Genomic DNA, 19300 nt, shown 5'->3' with positions numbered 1-19300 from the left:
GACAAAACTTATAAAATACAACAACACATTCAATTACGAGTCCAACCATACCAGTTTCATTCAAATCCGACTCTGAATCGATGTTCAAAACTCAAAAATTCACTTTATGAAATTTTTGACAAAATCCCCAAATTCCTCTTTGAAATTCATAATCCAAATGCCAAAAGTGAAGATAGATTCAAGAAACATAATCAAAACCGAGTACAAAACACTTACCCTAATCCATCTGGTGAAAATCGCCTCTAAAATCGCCCAAATCTGAAGTCTCCAACTCACAATATGCCAAAAAGAACCAAACTTCGATATATAATGAGTCTGCCCAAAACTTCTGCATTTGTAGACAAAATTCCACACCTGCGGCCTTGTATTTGCGAGCTAAAATGTTGCACCTGCAACTTCAACTTAAAGAACCATGATTGCACCTACAGGACACCATCTACGACTGCGACTCCGCAGAAGCATATGCACCCCCGCATAAGCATACACCCAGCTCACGTCCATCCTCGCAAAAGCGCTCCAGATCCCGCAAAAGCGCTTTCGCATCCGTGCTTATTCATCCGCAGAAGCTGAACTCACCAAGACACCGGAACTGCCAGCGTGACCAAAATAATCTAAACCCATCTGAAACATACCTGAGCCCCCTCGGGATCCCATCCAAACATGCCAACAAGTCACATAACATAACTCGGACCTACTCGAGTCATCAAATAACACATAACAATATCAAAATGATGAATCACACCTCAAACTATACTTAATGAACTTTTGAACATTAGACTTCCAAACTTCATGTCGAACCATATCAAATCAACCCGGAATGAACTAAAATTTTATGCACAAGTCCCAAATGACATAACGAAGCTATTCCAATTCTCGAACCACAATCCGAACCCGATATCATCAAATTCAACAACCAGTCAAACTTATGAAAACTTTCCAAACCTCCAAATTTCCAACTTTCGCCAATTAGTGCCAAAATCTTCTAGAAATGTCCAACTGCAAATCCGGGCATACGCCCAAGTCCAAAAATCACCATCCGGACCTAATGGAATAATCAAAACTCCGATCTGAGGTCACATACTCAAAAGTCAAACTTGGTCAGCTCTTCCAACATAAAGCTTCAAACATGAAATTTATTCTTCCAAACAAATTCCAAATCACCTGAAAACTAAAACTGATGATTCACACAGGTAATAATACATCATATAAAGCTACTCAAGACTTAAAATAGCTGAACGAAGTACAAATGCTCAAAACGGCCGGTCGGGTCGTTACAATACCAATGTCCTTCAATTCCAACCACAAATCGATCCTTAAATCCTCACATTTCACTCTCCAATAATATAGTCCAAAAATTCCCAAATGATAACTTAGATTCATGAAAATTAGGTGTAATAATCAATGAGTATTTATTATTTTATGGACAAAAGTGATGAAAAGTCACTTACCTCTTCAATCTAGGTGGAAAATTCTCCAAAAATGTCTAAGTCCGAACTTCAAAATTCAAAATTAGAGAAAAAGCTCAAACCCTAATTTTTAAGAACCTGCCCAATGATCCCGCTTCTACGGCCCAAAAGTCTGCTTTTGCTGTCAAAACGAGCATCTACGCAATCCACTTAAACTCCTGATCTTTCACCTCTGCGGAGTCCTTCTGCATCTGCGATGCAAGCTCACCCAGTCGCATTTTGTTTCTGCGACCCAAAATCAATATCTGCGGCCATACCCACCGCATGTAAGAAAGCATCAGAAGCCTGAAGCTTCAGCCATTACACCAAGACCCAAAATGATCCAATAACTATGCGAATCATCCGCGAGGCACCCAAGACCTCATCCAAATATACCAACAAGTCCCAAAACATGATACAAACTTAGTATAACCACAAATCGCATTTCGATTCAAGCCTAATGAACAAATGAACTTCCAACTTCTAAAACTAATGTCGAATCATATCAAACCAACTCTGATTCACCTCAAATTTTGCACACAAGTCATAAATGACACAACGAACCTATTACAATTTTCGTACCAAAATCTGAATCTGATATCCACAAAGTTAACTCTCGGTCAAACATCTCAACCTTCCAAACCTTCAACTTTCAAATTTTTACAAAATTCAACCAATTCGGCTACCTCAAAATCCAAATCCGGACATACGCCTAAGTCCAAAATCACCATGAGAAGCTATCAAAACCATAAAAACTCCATTCCAGAGTTATTTAAATACAATTCAAGCCTTGTTAACTCTTTCAACTTAAGCTTCCAACCTTGGGACTAAGTATCCCAGTTCACTCCGAAACATAGGATACTATAGGAACGTTCAAATCATGATTCAGAGGCTGTTTACTCAAAAGTCAAACCTTGGTTAGCTCTTCCAACTTAAATATTTCAAATGAGAATTATTCTTCCAAATCAACTGCGAACTTCTCGAAAATGAAAACCGACTACATGTGCAAGTGTAAGTACCCGGCAAGTTGTTTTAAGTACTTTAGCCATTTTTCCCCTATTTTATGCTTTACTTATGTGTACTTGTGGATATATGACATGCCGAGATGGTTGGTTTTGTTTTGGGAAGGTTTTGTAGTAAATTGGAACACTTAGTCCCAAGTTTGTATGTAAGGACACGTAAAAATTTTAACCAAAATACTCGAGGTTTCGTGGTGCCAAGATAGATTCCTGCATTACTATAGTAGAAATTCTTCGTGGCTTGCAAGCTCGCCACGGTTCAGACTTTTTGGATTGAACAGTACCTTACGGATTGAGAGGAAAATGTTTCGCAGAAGAACGCATTTCTGTGGCCCATTATGCGGCCACACAATCACTCTGCGGATCGCATAATTGCCGCAGAGTCAAGCAGTAAGTTTGGCCAATTTGAGGTCAGTTTTACGGTTGATTATGTGACCGCATAATCGATATGTGGACCGCATATCGGTCGCATATTTCCTCTTAGGTTTCTGCGGAGGAAGTTCTGCGGTGCATTATGCGACCGCAGAACAAGTATGCGGACCGCATACCTGAGCCAAAAATTTAGGCCCCAGAGGGCCATTTCGGCGGTCACTTTTCGGACCGCATAACCATTATGTGGTCGCATATGCGACCGCAAACCTGGGTTGGGACACTATTTTTTTAATTTAAAATCCGATGCGCATTCCGTTAAAACACCCCTTAGGTCTATTTTGAGCTCATTTTCTGATACTTCTAGAGTGAGAGAGAGAGGGTTCAAGAGGCAGGGCCTAAGTTTTCATCAAATTGATCTTCAATCATCACTCAAAGCCTTGGAAATATTCAAGTAGAGCACCAAAATTCTTCACCCTAAAAGGTAAGGCTTCATCACCACAGCTCTAAATTTCAAACATAGCTATAATGGGGTACTAGGGTGATACTTCATGAGTATGAGGGTGGTTTATCTTGCATGCATGTGTGATAAAGAGTGTGGGGAAAGAAAGTGAGTTAGAACCATGAACGTTTTCCTAATTCTAGGTTCAATTTGTATATTGCTAAGATAGATTGAGGTTGCTAAGTGTTTCGGATAATTGTAGAGTCCAAAGAAGCGAAATTGAGGTATGTATGGCTAACTCTCTTCTTCCTAGAATCGAATTCCCGGTGTCTGAATAATGGGTGTAAGTTCCAACTTGATCATACTAGAATTGTTTGCCTAAGTGTGTTGGATTGAAAGATTCATGTTCCCTAATTGTTTTAGATGGTTACCATGTCATCATGCTATTTGAGAACGTAATTATGATTTTCCAAGCTCATTCCCTTATGTATGAAATGCCTTATGTGATGGTACTTATCTACATGAATGATGATGTTATTTGAACGAATAAAAAGGGAAAGAATTGATTTTTAAATTTTCCAAGTGCCAAGAACTACTTAATAAGTGAGGTTGTTTGTGACATGTAACGAAATATGGGAAGGAAATGTGAATTTAGTGAACAATTGAAAGAGGTTATGTCTCAAGTGAGATGGCTTAGCCGATCGGGCTGAGATCGGATGCCATGTTGTACACATGGTGGCATTTGTGTTGGAATTATTGATTTACATTGTGGATATGGATATGTCTCACTTGAGATGGCTTAGACAGTCGGGCCGAGACCGGACTCCGTGTAAAAATGCGGTGGCATTGTGAGTTGTGGCTTTGGCACTAAAGATTATTAATCTAAAAAGATGGAAAGATTGAATTGGAAACTATGTGACCCTTACTTAGTGTTTTCTTTGTATTTCTATGAAACTCTTATTGATTATTATGACTGCCTTCTCTTTGTTTCACTATTCATTCTGCTAAGATTGGTGTTTGCCTTACATACTAGTACTATTCGACAGTACTAACGTCCCTTTTGCCGGGGGCGCTACATCTTTGAATGGATGTAGGTGGTTCCATTGCAGGTAGTGTTGATCGCAGATAGGTGGTGCTCTCCTTCTCTCCTCACAGCAGTCTTGGTGAGCCCCATTTCTCCCAGGGGTTATGTAGTCCTTCTTTTGTATAAGTTTTCATATTTTGAGGTATAGCCAGGGCCTTGTTGCCGGCATTGTCATGTTGCTCTTTTGTACTCTTAGAAGCTCTGTAGACGTTTATGTGGGTCATGTATGTATGTTAGGGTGCTCGTTGGATCGAGTTGTATTTTGGGAACTCAACTATGGCATAATGTATATAAGGAAGAATGAACTAGCAATGTTTAGATATTTATATAACTAATTCCCCCCTGTTTTACAAATGGTGATGCAATCCCTTTTTGGATTATGAATGAGTCGGGTAAGAAAGGTTTAATAGGCTTGCTCGACCGGGTTCACTCCGGTGAGCGCCGGTCGCACTCCACGAGGTTGGGGCATAACATTGCAAGCTTAAGTGTAAGAGTTTATCGGAGTTTGACATTTATATAGACGACTCCAAAATTGTTTTTTGATGGTTACAATAGCTTCGTATGATGAATTTGGATTTAGTCATATGTCCGAATTGTGATTTGGAGGTCCGTAGGTTAGTTTGGTATTTTTCGGCAAAAGTTGGAAAGTTGAAGATTTGAAAGGTTCAAAGGTTTGACCGAGAGTTGAATTTGTTGACATCAAGTTCAGATTTTTGTTCTGGGAGTTGGAATAGATCCTTTGTGTCATTTGGGACTTGTATGCAAAATTAAAGGTCATTCTGAGTTGGTTTGATGTGATTCGGCCCGAGTTTTTGAAGTTGGAAGTTCATTAATTCCTTAGGCCTAAATAGCAGTGTGATTCATAGTTTTGAAGGTGTTTTATGTGATTTGAGGACTCGAGTAGGTTCGAGTTATGTTTTGGGATTGGTTGGTGTTATTCAATAGGGTCTAAAGGGCCTCGGGTGTGTTTCGGATTTAGTTCGGATCATGTTTGATATTATTGCATTGCTGAAGTTGCTGGGAATGGTGTTATCGCATATGCGAAAGTCTGATTGCAGATGCGAGTCTACATATGCGGAAAAGAAGCCGCTGAAGTGAAGTTGGCTGGAGGGGCAGGGGGTCCGCGGATGTGGAAGTCATAACGCAGAAGCGGGGCCGCACCTGCGATTGGGGAACGAAGAAGCAGATGCGCGGGTGTGAGTGGATTGGCCGCAGAAGCGGTAGGTCATGATTCTAGTGGAATACGCATATGCAAGCTTTTTGACCACAAATGTTGTCATAACCAAAACTCAGGGAGCGCGACCGGCGTCAACCGAGATAACCCGATCAAGCAAGCCTACTAGATTCTTTCTACCTGAACTTACCGATGAATATAGTGAAGACATATTTCATTAAATAGACCGTGAGAATATAATGTGAGAAATACCAATTCATTCCCATTAGTTACATCATTTATAAGTCTCCAAAATCTTACATTACACATTTATAGTTTAGAACTGGAACATGTGTTATAAATACAACATTCTAGTTTGACTTTTCCAAGACCAATATAAAACCCATACTATATCTACAGAGCCTCTAACGGATACAAAAGAGTACTATGGTAGTGTCGGCAACCCCGGCTATACCTCAAAATATAATACACAAAGAGCAAAAGTTGCACTACCCTGAAATGAAGTGGGACTCACCAAGTCAGCTGGGTAGAGGGTATACTTCTATCACCGATCAACGCCGCCTGCTGTGGAACCACCTGCATCAATTAAAGATGTAGTAGCCCCCGACAAAAAGGATATTAGTACATATGTAATAGTACTAGTATGTAAGACTAAACACCCTCTCAATAGAACAAGTAACAATACAAGGAGAAATAATCATAGGATCAAAATGAAAGCTTCAAATAATACCAAAGCATCAAGTTAGGATCAAGATAAGTTTTCAAGTAAATTTCAATATTTTAGGTTGGGAGATCTTTAGTACCGATATACCACCGTGAATTTAGCACGGAGTCCGATCACGGCCCGATCGGCTAGGCCGTCTCACCCAAAGACATCCAATCTCAATCACAATCACCACCATGTGCGCGGTAGTGCGTCCGATCACTACCCGATCGGCTAGCCCATCTCACCACAATGCCATGTGGATCGACATCACCCTTCGCTAGCAATCATCTCATCTTAATTAAAGGGAATAATCTCATCCCATTTCAGGGGAATAACCTTAACACATTAGTACAGGGATTCACCCCGCAATCACTCAAACAGCAGCATGTGTAGTTTCGGGGTCAAGTTATTTCAACCTACACTTCCTCGGTGACTAACGATACTCCCAAAGTGTTTATTATACAAAGGATTTTTCAGTTCATTTCATAATATTATTCACACCGTTTCATTTCATTGGCACTAGTAGCCATAAATGTAATATCATTCTTGGCACGTTGGCCGTATTTTATATTTCATGCTCACCCCTTTCATTTTCGAACATCATCATGGATTATCAACAACAATGCATTTTTATCGAGAACTTTAATTACACATATGAGCAATTAAGAGTCTTTAAGCACATTGAGTATTCTCACACAATTTGGCATAATAACATTTATTTGTAACACACCTTTAAGTCATAACATTTCAATACACAACCCATACTTTGAACGCATTCTGAAAGAATAATATAATATGATAAGAGCATTCGGAACACATTTTGAACATATATCTTTCGGCACAAAATTCATACTTGAGAAATAAGAACTTGGCCCATCATACTTGAGACTTATGAGAAGATCGTGTGATTCCATTCTAAGAGAGAAGTTTAGCCAACATACCTCGCTTTGAGATTTCCTTAAATTACAAATCTATTTAGAAACATAAAGAAATCGAACCATAATTAGGAAGATATTCAGGGGTTCAACTCATTTAAGCATTTTATCAAGCACTCGGTGTGCATTATGATTTTAAGGTTCCCCTATGGTGGATTATTTCATCCCGCAACCCGATATTTACCCATTCGAGCTCAACAACCTCCCCACAAACCTTGATGGTACATGCATGCATATATAACACTTTCATACCCAAGAATCACACTCCCCATTACCCATCTTCTACCCCAAATTCGAAATGGAAAGCTAGAGCTAGAACCTTACCTCTTTAGAAGACAACTAGCATGGTTTCCTTGTGAATTCTCCAAGACATGAGCAAGGATTGATGAACAAATAGCTTAGGGATTCCTTCTCTCACTCTAGAGCACTTCCATCTCTATGAATTAGCAGTTTGAACCTTCTAAAATAACCCCCAAAGTCTTTTTATAAAAATAGGATCAGGTGAAATTTTCCCAAACTTAAAACTTACAAAGCCGGGTCTGCGGTCACAGACTGGACTGCAAAATGATCATACAGTCCGGAAAACGGACTGCAAAAAAACTGGGCAGGCCTGGACAGGTCTTCGGTCGTTATGCGACCCGCACAATGGTTATGCGGTCACATAATGCGCCGCAAAATCTCCCTCCATAGATCTGGATGTTGGTTCTGCGACGGATTATGTGGCCTACAAAATTATTATGCAGATGCATACTTGACCGCGAAGTGATCTTCAATAATTAGCTCAAGTTCTGATGCACTCTACAGCCGATGTGCGGTCTACAAAGAGATTCTGCGGTCGCATAGTGGACCGCAGAAATGCCACATTCTCCAAAATGTTTCCTTTAACTCCCCGATGTACTGTACAACCCAAAAAGTCCATACCTCGGCACCACAAAACCCCGGGTTCTAGTAATATTTTACGTGTCCTTACATCCTGCCACGCTTAAGATCATTTGTCCTCGAATGAGGGTCAAAATCAACCATCAGCATCCAATGAGACTCAGCTCTTAATTCACACATAAGCATTTCCAAATTTGACTAACACCCCACATATCAAGAACTTTTGGCAGAGTTTCCCCTATAACTAGGCCTACCCACCTGTCAGAGAATCCCAGAAACTAAACCTAACAACATATACATAATCCAACGATGTAACAAAACATGAAAACAACACCAATCGTTGCCTCATAAGCAATATATATTACTAGAAAGGAACACCGTTAACATCAATTGTACAAGTGATACATAATTCATAGAAGGTAAGCTCTTAACATTTTCATAGAACACAACTACCTAATTAAATAGTTATTCAAACTAATGAGGGTACTTATTTTTCATCTCTTCCTCGTCCTTCTAGGTGGCCTCTTAACTTACTAATTTTGCCATAGCACTTTCACGGAGGCAATCTCTTAATTTCTCAGCTTTCAGACTTGCCTATCGAGAATGGCAACTAGAATTTCATCATAAGTCAATTCTTCATTAACCTCAATAGTCTCAACCGGAACAATGAGTGTCGGGTCTCCGACTACCTTGTTCAACATAGACTCATGAAACACGGGGTGTACTAAGGACATCTATAGAGGTAGCTCAAGCTTGTAAGCCACCTGACCAATTCATTGAATGATTCTATACGATCTGACATACCCCGGACTCAATTTCACTTTCTTACCAAACAACATTATACTCTTCATGGGGGAAACCTTCAAGAATACCCAATCATCCTCTTTGAACTCCAAATCCCAGCGACGCACATCTAAATAGGACTTCCGGTGATTCTGAGCAGTTTTTAACCATTCCTTAATGACCTTAACCTTCTCCAATACCTGATGCACGATGTCTAGCCCTATCATATCCGCTTCCCTAGTCTCGAACCACCCAGTGGGATATCTAGATCTCCTACCATACAGAGCCTCGAACGGTACCATCTGAATGCTAGCATGATAGCTGTTGTTTTAGGCAAATTCAATGAGTGGAAAATGATCATCCCAACTACCCTTTAAGTCAAGAACACAAGTGCGCAACATACCTTTGAGCATCTAAATAGTCCAATTTTCCTGCCCATCGGTCTGTCGATAGAAGGTTGTACTAAGATTCACTTGAGTACCCAAACCTTGCTGAAATATCTTCAACATATTAGCCGTGAACTGTGCCCCTAGATATGAGGTAATAGAAACCAGAGTGCCATGAAACCAGACTATTTCCTTGACATACAACTGAGCATACTGTTCTGCTGCATCGGTAGCCTTAACACATAAGAAGTGTACTGATTTCGTAAGTCGATCCATAATCACTCAAATCGAGTCGAACATGCGAGGAACGTGAGGTAGTCCTACCACAAAGTCCATATTGATCATCTCCCACTTCTATATTGGAATTTCTATGTTCTCTACCAACCCACCGGGCCTTTGGTGTTCGGCCTTCACTTGCTGATAATTTGGACATCTTGCCACAAAGTCCGCTACATTCTTCTTCATATCAATCCACCAGTAGACTTACTTAAGATCATGATACATCTTTGTAGAGCCTGGGTGAACGGAATACCTGGAATTGTGAGCCTCAATCATGATTATTTCCCAGAGACCGTCTATATTTGGAACACATAATCACCCTTGGTACCTTAGTGTACCATCATCCATGCCAATAGAAAATGTTGTGGTCTTATATTTATGAATCCCCTGCTTTAACTGTACCAACAACGGATCATCGTATTGCTTCTCCTTGACTTCCATAACAAGCGATGATTCAGTAAACTTTTACAATCCTCAAACACAATAGCCTACCTCAGCACCATGAAACCCCGGGTTCTAGTAGACTTTTATGGGGCCTTACAAATGCGGTGCCGCAGAAGTAGCTAAGTGACCGTAGATGTGGAATCACTAAGCGAGATTTATATTTCGAAGTGTTTGGTCATTTTTTATGATTTGGAGTTGTGGAGCTCGGTTGGAGGCAATTTTTGGGAGATCTTTCACTACATTTGAAGAGGTAAATGAGGTTTATTCAATTTTGATGTTAGATATTGATTACCAGTAGATTTTTTCATCTAGTTTATGTGAATTTCAGGTAAATTTTGGGGATTTTTTACTTTGATTTCGAAGTGTAAGATTTGATGATTTGAGGTTGGAATTGGATGAAACACATATATTTTGACTCGTATCGGAATGGGTGTTGGAAATGTATGAGTTTTATTGGGTTCTTGGGTGACGGCCCAAGGTTGACCTTTTTGGTTGACTTTCCATGATTGATTCAAGATCATACTTTATTGTTTAAGTTGATTTCCTATGGCTTCGATTGATGATATTAAGTTATTCTGGCTAGATTTGATTCGTTCGGAGGTCGATTCGCGTGGGAAGGGATTTCTGGAGTATTGATTCATTCATTTTGAGGTAAGTAACATATCTAAACTTGGTATAGGAGGTAATTATCCCTAAGAATAATGATATTTGAGATGTGTTGGGGGTAACGCATGTGCTAAGTGATGGGCTTGTGTGTGTGCACCAGGGTATTCATGTTCCCGGTGGGTTTTAGACTATTATAGGACTTATTTTGCTATCATGCCTCGTTATACCCGTATTTTCTATACCTGAATTATTATATGAGATCTGACTCACGCTAGAAATCATGTCTAGGCTATGTGCTTATTTGTTTAAGACATGATAAGGCTATTGTTGTTGTTTTGAACTATTTTCCTTAGTTGTACACATACTCTCAGTCATAATGCTTTATCCGTGTATGATCGCTTTGAGTCATAATGCTTTATCCGTGTATGATCTCTTTCACATTAAATTCTTATTTTGATTAATCACGTGTTGTTGATGCCTCATATGTGTTAGAATATTTAATACTTATCATGGGCCATAGAGCCGATTTTGTATTGATTTTGAGGTGACGCGTGTGCCAGGCCCGTATCGGGCTAAGTAGCACTGATTAGTGGAGCGCGTGCACCAGGCCCCACTATTGAGCTATGTGATACTAATTAGTGCTTGGGCTAGAATTCGCCCCTCGATAGTCAGATATTACAATGAGAGTAGGCACAGTAATATATATGTATTTTGGTGAGGGGCATTTATTGACACGCCCCGAACTTGGGAAGCGTGACCGGCGCTCAACCGAGTGAATGCAGATGAGCAAGCCTATGTTACATCAACCTCTAATCATAACTCATGCCTGATTATCAAAATATAATTAGATCTTGACGTTCATATTAAATACATTTGGCTCAATGGACCATAAATGTTGTTTCTTTTCCTTTTCTCTCGTGATGGGTACATAGCTTCATAAATATCTGTGAACATAAATACATGACGAAACTTAAAACTTAAGTACATGACCCACAGTGTACATGGAGCTTCTATGACAATAGATACCAAAGTACATAAAACAAACTAGACTCGAATACCCACTGGAATTGTAGCGGGCTCACCATAATCTGTTGCGCAGAAGATCCATATCAAAGATCCATATCATCCTGTAGAAGTATACATGCATCCATTAAAAGATGCAGTGCCCCCGGCAAAAAGGAACATGTGTACATGTGGAATAGTACTCGTGTGTAAGGCAGAAAAAACAACATATGAGAATACGGTAACTCAAATAAGAGGCAAATAAAGTACATCAAAAAACTATGAAACATCCCATAGAATACAATTTCAAGTCTTATTATACTTACATCATTCTAAACTTCTTTTAGGATCATTTGAGCCATATGAACTATACGTGGAATACATAATATAATGTAATTGAAACAACATGTACAAACAAGGCCAATGAAAGTGGCACCTATTGTCTGTGTTAACAATGTGTCTCACTAGACCATCCATATCCCTCTCTTATTTTACACCTATACATTTATAGACCGTCCTTAGTGTTCACATATCATATTATACACATATGCATCTCATAGACCGTTCATAGGATTCCATATACAGTACACCTATGCATTTCATAGACCGTTCATAGGATTTCATGCACAATACACCTATGCGTTTCATAGACCGTTCATAGGATTTCATACACAATACACCTGTGCGTTTCATAGACTGTTTATAGTATCACCTATACAATACATATGCGTTTTTCATAGACTGTTCACAGTGTTTACTTACACAATGCACCTGTGCGTTTCATTGACCATTCACAGTGTTTACTTAGACAATACACATGTGCGTTTCATAGACCATTCACAGTGTTTACTTACATAATACAAATACACATGCACGTTTCATAGACCGTTCCCATTCACAGTGGTTACTTACACAATACACATGTGCGTTTCATAGACCGTTCTCATAATCATAACACATCATTATTCACATGACCATATATATAAACCCAAAGCGACATGACTAGCGCTACTTTTAAGGTCGTAAGTTCCCAAATCATTGGAACACTTCATGTTCATGTTCATTCATCATGGAGGAATACAACTCATTACGTTAGCACACGTATGGTAAATCAATAAGTCAGTTTCAATGGCACATGGCCCAAATACATTTTCCATAAGATTTTTCATCACTTAGCATAGGACATCACTCTTCCACTTCATTATATACTCTCTTGTCATCTTAAGGTCATTAGCTAAGTTCATGATTCTTGAGGACTTAACATCGAAGTTATTTACATACATTATTTCAGAAGCATACAACTATAGTTGAAACCATTGGGACGTACAACACCTCATAATCCTCATTTAGGCAAGCGGCCACATTTCATGTTCATACCATCACTTTTTTGTACTTGCCATGGGTGATCATAGGATATCAAGAACATATAAAACACTAGGAACACCATAGCCTCTCATGATGAGGGCGTAGGAGCTTATAACACTTTGGACACATAAGTACAAATACGTTATCTCATAACCTTTCACACCATATATCACTTCACAATTACTTTCAACTACTTACGACATCATTATTTCATTGGATCCCTTGGCCATACATATTATTCTTCATTCATTGCACTATTGCCGTATATCATATTCCACACTTTTATTTCTTTACTTTCAAGGATTATCATCATAAACATCATCATATAGAGATACTCTTGAAATACCTTTCCCCAAAAGGGCAATACACAATTTCAACTCATGACGTAAGAACTCAAAACATATTAAAAATACCTATCAAGCATAGCATTAGTTAGAACAACCACATTTGGACATGACATGAGTACATAAGCTTTTGGATAATTCTATTTTCGGAGTCAATTTGGAATAGTTGTATCGAGGATTATTTCATAATACTTCACACATCATTTTAGTTTATTGGCGATATTGGCCACAAGTATAACTTTCATTTTTCGCACGGTGTCCACACTTTATATCCCCAACTCACTACTTTCACTTTCAAGCATCTTTATAGATTATTGACAAGAAGGAATTCCTAATCACGACTTTTAGCACACCTATGAGCAATTAAGAGTCTTAAGTACATTGAGACTTCTTACACAATTTGGCATAATAGCCTTCACTTGAAACACTACTTGGAGTCATAACATTTTTATACCCAACTCTTGCTTTGAACACATCCCCAAAGGATAACATCATATGATAAGAGCATCCATAACACATTTTGAACATATATATTTTCAATATAAAGCTTATTCGGAATAGTTAATTTTATAATGGATAACTTGGGACTTACAAGAACATCATGGGATACAATTCTAGGAGTGAAGTTTAGCCAACATACCTCGCTTTGAGCTTTCCTTAAAATACTACAATGTTCCGGAAATCATACCAACTTCAATCTATTTTGAGACATAACAAAATTGAGCACAAATTAGGAAGATATTCATGGTCTCAGCTCATTTGAGCATTTTATCAAACACTAGATGTGCAAATTGGTTACAAGGTTCTTCCACAAGATTCCTTCCCTTCATTCCACAACACAATATTTACTTATTTGAGCTCATAATTCTTCCCACAAACCTTATTGGTACATGCGTGTATAAACAATACTCTTACACCCAAGAATCATACTCCCAATCACCCATCTTTTACTCCAAACTCGAAATTGAAAACTAGGGTATGGAACCTTACCCCTTGAGTGAAGATCTTGTGAGATTTCCTTGTTGGATTTCAAAACTTGGACAAGATCTTGATGAACTAAGCACTTGAGCTTCTTCCTCTCTCTAGAAAACTCTCACTTCTCTCTAAAATCATCAGATAATCGCCCAAAAATAAGTCCCAAAGGCTATTTATCAAAATGGGGTCGGGTTATAAAAATAGAAAAATGGACCCTCCAAACTCAGGTCTGTTGTCGCAGAATGGACCGCACAATGGGCATGCGGTCTGCACAATGGACCGCGAAACTAATGCCTAGAACTGGCTGCACTGATCAGGTCTTCGACTATTATGCGGTCTGCAGACCACTTTTGCGGTCCGCAGAATGATTCTGCGGTCGCATATTTAGCCGCAGAATAACATTTTGCCAGCCTTTGGTAATTTGGTCATAATTTCTTGTAGGAGTATCTGAATAATGAACGGTTTGAGGCCATTGGAATAATGCGTTGGAAACTAGACTCAAAGATATTTAATTGTATAGGTAGATAACCTCCTAAGTCATTATATATTGGTAGCAGCATGCGTTTGAAAGAAGATCTTGTGCGGATTGAGACATCCTTTCCACTTAATGTATCCAACTTGTTCCACACAAATTCTTTCCATTCACAAAACTCCTTAGTATGTTCCAACACACCTTAAACATATATTTTCATTTCAAGATAATGTGGTTCGATCCCATGGGTCTCCTTTAATACTCGAACATGTTATTCCCAAATACCATTGGCGCACTTTAAAATCTTAAATCATTAGGAATATTTTAATGGGGCTTACATTTATGCCAGGCACCCATACAGTGCTAAATGTAGTTATGTGTGATGGTGAGGGGCACTATGCCAGGCACCGTGAGCATGCTCTGTGTGGTTATTCTTGATGGTTTCACAGTGATGATATTGACTTGACATCTAGGCGTAGATATGTACTTTGCTCATGCTAGCTGGTAATGAAATGTCTTATCTATGTTGGGCTTTGACAGTTATACTTGTAAATCATGTCTATAATTTCCGTAATTGGGAACGATTTGAACATGAAATCTTTGAGTTATTTATTTATACTGTTTTCATTATATCATGAGTTGTTATTTATTATTGATGTTGGACACTGACTTTTCTTCTAGGATCATTACTGCTTTCAGCCCATGGTTAGGTTTGTTATCTATTAAGTACATGGGTCAGTTATACTCATACTATACTTTATACTTCATGTGCAGAACCAGGAATTTTCGTGCACAGCGATTGCTAGAGTTTGCACCGGTACCAGCTTCAGAAGACTATGAGGTAGCTATTATATCGTTCGCACACCTTGGAGTTCTCTTTCATTTATTTATGTTATTACTATTCTATTGTGTGAGGCCCCTCAAATTTCCTATGAGTTTGAGGCCATAAAGCATGCTCACAAATTGCTTAAGTGTCGTCTTGCCTTCCACGAGAGGTTAAGGACTAGAAAAACTTAGATGATCATGATATTAAGTGTAGGAGATGTATTGGATGTTATTTAGGGTATAAGGAGATCCCTAGAACTAAGCCAAGTTGGGAGCTATGCAATGGTCTAAAGTTTCAAATAAATTCGCACAAGACCCGACTTCAAACGCATTCTTTATAAAATATACGCCCTTTGAGTCTAGTTTCCAACACATCAAACCATTTGTCATTTGGATATTTCTACAGAAAATTATGGAAATTTTACCGGACCTATCCATCTGCGCACCCAGATGCACGTCAGCTCACAAAAAAAGGATTTCCGCCTTATATGCACGCCCAGATACGTGGTCACTTGCACAAGTGTGCGTTCGTGCATATAGGAGACCTATAAATACCCCCAAGGTTAGGGGAGAGAGAGTGGCTAAGTTATTTCTTTGAGCTAGGGATTGCTCTAACAAACGAAATTAGTTCTATACGTCCCTCCTATGAACCAAGGTAATATTTTTGGAGTATTTTGAGTTGATTACTACTCCTAAACACTTATATTAACAAGGATTAATCTTGAAGATCCATAGATTTCCATTCAAATCCCCAAATTGGTCAAGAACACTACAAGTTGGGATTTTTAAGAGTTTCACTACAAGAGATACGTCTACCATCTCAACAAGCATGAAATATGTATTAGGACTTATGGGATGGTGATTGGAAGCAATAAGTGTCCAACCTAGGGCGTGTTGATATATATATATATATATATATATATATATATATATATATATATATATATATATATATATATATATATATATATATATATATATATATATATATATATATATATATATATATATATATATAAATAATTTAATTTATATGATTTATGGGCTGGGAGTGAATTGTTGGGCATGCATGTGCTAATGGAAGTTATGGATGGCCTAGAGATGATTATAAGGTGAATCATTGGTGTGGAAGGTGGTTTTTAGGTGAAGAAATTCCATTAAAGGAGGTTGTAGAGAGATATGCACATTAGATGTTTGATAAAAAGTGTAAATGACTTAAAGTATAGAAATCTTACTAATATTGGTACAATTGTGCTGCATTGTTGTAGATTGCAGTTGTTTAGTGTGGTGGACCATCGTAGTATTATTAAGGGGCGAATTTCAGGTATGTTGTAGAATCAAATTCCATGAGTTTCTCGTAAGTTTCAAGCGTGATTGGTCCAAGTTCTTATCTCCCATGTTCCGAGCCATTCCTAATAAATTTGATTATTCCAAATAAGCATTGTGTCGAAAGTTATATATTCAAAATATGTTATAATTGCTCCTATCACATTATGCTCTCCTTCGAGAATGTATTCAAGTATGACTAATGTATTAAAATATTATGATTTATAATCATATTTCAATTGCAAATTTATTATACTTTATTTTGGAAGGAAAACTCAATCTGCTTCAGACTCTTATGGCTCATATACATATTTAAAGTCTTGATTTCAAAATTCTCTTATTGTTGATAACCTATGATGATACTTGAAAGTGAAAGAAGAGATTATGAAATATAAAATGCAGCTGACGTGCCAAGAATGAAAATTACACTTGCGGCCCATAGTGCCTATGAAATGAAAGGAAGTGTGAAGAATATGAAATAAGCAGTAACTCTTTTATATAATAAATATTTTGGGAGTATCCTTTAGTCAACAAGGAGGGGTTGGTTGAAGCAACCTAAACCCGAAACTACACGTGCCGGTGTAGGAGTGATTGGGGGGGAGGGGTGTAAATCCCCATGATTGATGTGTTGAAATTATTCCCCTTAATTGGGATGAGATTGATGTGTTGAGATTATCCCCCTTAATTGGGATGAGATGATTTCTAGAAAAAGACGATGTCGACCCACACGACATTGTGGTGAGACGGCTTAGCTGATCGGGCAAAGATCGGATGCCATGCCGCGTACATGGTGGTGTTGTGATTGGATGTCTTGCAGTGAGATGGCTTAGCCGATCGGGTCAAGATTGGACTCCATGCTAAAAGCATGGTGGTGTTCGGTACTAAAGATCGCCCAACATAAAAATATTGATATCTACTTAAAAGTTTATCTTTCTCTTAACTTGACACTTTAATATTGTTTGAGGCTCTCTTTGATTTCATATTTCTCTCTTCTTGTACTATTACTCGATTCATGAGAGATATTTAGTTTCACATACTACTACTATTCCATGTGTACTAATGTCCCTTTTGTCGAGGGTGCTGTATATTTAATGGATGCAGGTGGTTTGTGAGCAGGGAGCTTTGATCCTCGTGAGACGTTACCCTCTACTCAGCAGATTTTGGTAAGCCCTACTCTATTCCGAGGCCTTATGTCACTTGATATTGTACACTGTGTTTTAAGGTATAGATGGGGCCTTGTCACCAGCACTTTGATACTACTCTCTTGTTACACTTAGAGGCTATGTAGACATGTTGTGGATGGTGTTCGATTTGGGGTAATGAACTAGAAATGTTGTAATTGTCAAACATGTTTTCCCCTCGTAACTATGAACTTGTAATATGTTGGAAATTTTAAATGCAGCTTCTATAAATAATGGAAATAGATGTGGTAAACTTTACTCCTCTCATGTCTATTTCTTGTTATTGAATCTTAAATTGATCAAGGGCAAGGTTGGGTAGAAGGCATCAAGTAGGCTTGCTATACTAGGATGGCTTGGTAGAGTACCGGCTGCGCTCCCCAAGGTCGAGGCATGACATATTGTTTGCCACATTATGAAGGTTTGGGAGAGGCTGGTGGAAGCAGGGTGAAGAGGAGCGTGTCTATTTCCGAAAACCAGTTCGGATTCATGTTGGGGCATTCGACAAGGGAATCTATCCATTTGTGAGAGGACTAGTGGAGCAGTATAGGGAGAGTAAGAAGGACTTGCATGTGGTGTTCATTGACCTTGAAAAAGCGTATGATAAAGTCTCGAGGGAGGTTCTATGGAGGTACTTGGAGGTTAGCAGCATCCCGGTAATGTACACTAGGGTGATTAAGGATATGTACGATGGTGCTAAGACTCAGGTGAGGACTGTGGGAGGAGACTCTGAACACTTTCCAGTTATGATTGGGCTGCACCAGGGATCGGCTCTTAGCCCGTTCTTATTTTCCCTAACGATGGACGTGCTGATGCGCACATCCAAGGGGAGGTGTCATAGTGCATATTGTTTGTAGATGATATAGTGTTGATAGACGAGACACAAGGGGGGTCAATGCGAGATTGGAGGTTTGTAGACGGACCTTGGAGTCTAAAAGTTTCAAGTTGAGCAGGACCAAAACAGAGTACTAGTGTTCTATGTGATAAGAATGTGCTGTCAAAACTTAAAGGTAAATGTTACAGAGTGGTAGTTCGACCAACCCTGCTATATCGGGTGGAGTGTTGGCCAATCAAGAGATCCCATGTGCAGAAGAGGAAAGTAGAAGAAATAAGGATGTTGAGAAGGATGTGAGTGTGTACCAGGAGGGATAAGATTAGGAATGAAGTTATTCAGGACAAAGTGGGAGTGGCCACCATGGAGACAAGATGCGGGAGTCGAGGCTGAGGTGGTTCGAGCAAGTTAAGAGGAGAAACATTGGAGC

This window comes from Nicotiana tabacum, chromosome 9 (genome assembly GCF_000715075.1).
Source record: "Nicotiana tabacum cultivar K326 chromosome 9, ASM71507v2, whole genome shotgun sequence".
Lineage (NCBI taxonomy): Eukaryota > Viridiplantae > Streptophyta > Magnoliopsida > Solanales > Solanaceae > Nicotiana > Nicotiana tabacum.
The sequence above is the reverse complement of the archived record's forward strand: the minus strand, read 5'-3'. Positions refer to the sequence as shown.